Here is a 2417-nt window from a genome sequence, read left to right as displayed (position 1 = left end):
GACAGGTGCGGCTAGCCTGTGGGCCCCACTATCAGCCTGCTCCTTCGAACATTGGTTCTCCACCACCTTAGGGTTTGCATCTATGCTATTCTTTCAAGTTAGTTTGATCCGAGGGCTCATAATTTATGCTATGGCCTATATATACTAGCCACTTCCCCCTCCCTTAGGCATTGCATTGCATTCAATCAAGAAGAGAGAAACCCTAATCATCCTCAGAGCTCCACCATATTCTCGGGCATAGCAAGCTAGGCTAGGTCTAGAAAAAGACAAGCTTTGCTTGGATTCTAGATTTTGTCAAGAGCGTGGCTTGGAGTAGCCCCTTGTATCTTCTTTTTGTATCTTTCATTGTTCATATGTTTGCTACAATTGATTCATAATATTATTCATGTTCCTAGTTATCATGTTCATCATCTACTTTGATTATATGCTTAGTATAGTTAGATTATCATCATGTTCAAGCATAAGTTCGTATAGCGCTTAATCCAAGGTACCAGGGGTGAGTAATCGACATTGTGTAAGCGTGGTGCTTATACGTTGTTTACCTACAAATGCACCCTATATTCTGGTCATGTGGTAGATCATAGATGTGACATTCCTGTTGAGTTCTTTGTAGTCCACTCCCTGAATATAGGACAAGTAGGATCTAGTTATGAAGGAAGACAAGCTCTATTCTTAATCTTCCTTAGTAATATCCCTTATGTTTAGATGTGAAGTTGATCTTAGCCATGACTACTAGTGTAATTACACTAACTAACATATGCTTTGACTTGTAATTAAGAATGATTTAGGAATTATTCCTCGAATATTCTACTTAGCAATGCTAATGCCATGGAAAGGAGTACTCTGAGTGATTCATTTATCATTACTTACCATTCATATACATTTATCTCTTTACTTACCCCTGTTGTGGGTAGAAGTTTGGTTATGGTTTATCTCTCCATCATGTGTATAAGTAATCAATATATTCCAAGTATCCATCCTTCCCTAAGGTAAAAATATAAATAACGATACCTAGAATACTCCCAGGTGAAGTGTTACAATGGTATATTATCTGTGCGCTTGTAGATCCCTTTCATATTCATATTTATATTCTTTCTAATCACATAAAATACTAAAGTACTTCTTAGTGTCATCATAAAGGTGGCACTAGGTAGTACCAATAAGCATATCTGGCATCATCACTAGGGATGATAACTTAGTAAAAGTGATGTTAAGAAATGTCAACAACATTAGGTGGCTACTTAAACAAGTGATAAGTTAATAAATACCATCAAGCATTTCTAGCGCTGTTACTGGGGACTAAATTCAACTCTATCCTTAGTAGCGATGCTAAGGAATGTCATCAAGCATTTCTGGCACCATTGCTAGTGAAGGTAGCTAGGAAAAAAGGAAATATTGATAAACTTGTACCTCATGTGATCGAGATAACCATTGACCTCTACTCAAATAGGCTTACCGGTTTGGACCATCCGACAAACTATGTTGAAGATCCAGAAGCATTAATCAGGAGGACTAGAGCTAAACTCAAGAAAGTTTCAGCTTTAGAATCGGAAGACAATTAGATAAGGCAGAGCTTAACACCAGATTTCAAGGCCATGGCTGACAAGACTCTTCATGAGTTCTCTGCTCTAACTACGGCCAACATTCGTACTAGACCAGCAATCGATGTCGGAGACAATGGATTTGAGCACAAGCCAGCGCTCATCAACATGGTGCAAGCTAGCCCATTTTGTGGAAAGTCACATGAAGATGCAAGTGCTCATCTCCAACACTTCCTAGAGATTTGTAGCACTTTCACCATCAAAGGAGTGTCCAGAGATGCCATATTACTTTGCTTTTTCCCATTCTCACTTTTGGGGAAGGCGAAGCAATGGTTTTACGCCAATAAAGGTAGAAATACTATATGGGATAACTGCTCCACTACCTTCCTAGCAAAGTTCTTTCCCACAGGCAAGACCAATGCTCTGCGTGGAAGAATTTCTAGCTTCCAACAGCAACACGATGAATTTGTCACTAAGGCATGGGAACGCTTCCAAGTTTACATATCAGAATGTCCTCATCATGGGATGGAGAATTGGCTACTCATGTAGACCATCTACCTTGGGTTGACCAATAATACCCATGAGAATATGGATGTTGCTGCTAGAGGTGCTTTCTTATCACTCATAATCCTAGATGCAACAGCTCTCATGGAGAAGATGGCCTCCAACCAAGGCTAGAATGAAGAACATCTTCAAACCTACAAGAGAGGTGGAGGTATGCATCAACTCAAGGAGGTAGACACACTGTCTACCAAGATGGATCTGCTCATGAAGAAACTTAAAGACCGAGCCAATTAGAAGCAAGAAGTCATGCACATTCATGATTCCTGCATGACGTGTGAAGAGTGTAGAAACACTAGGCATTCAGGGAACAAC

General features: G+C 39.8%; 1 non-coding gene across 1 annotated transcript; it reads right to left on the bottom strand.

The window, feature by feature from the left end:
* Positions 1-1959: 1959 nt before the first annotated feature.
* Positions 1960-2068, bottom strand: LOC136455643 (small nucleolar RNA R71). The gene has a single exon (XR_010759127.1). It is a non-coding gene; the product is annotated as a small nucleolar RNA R71 (small nucleolar RNA).
* Between the last annotated feature and the right edge of the window lie 349 nt (positions 2069-2417).

Source organism: Miscanthus floridulus, chromosome 5 (genome assembly GCF_019320115.1).
Source record: "Miscanthus floridulus cultivar M001 chromosome 5, ASM1932011v1, whole genome shotgun sequence".
Lineage (NCBI taxonomy): Eukaryota > Viridiplantae > Streptophyta > Magnoliopsida > Poales > Poaceae > Miscanthus > Miscanthus floridulus.
This window is presented reverse-complemented; position numbering and strand designations above follow the sequence as displayed.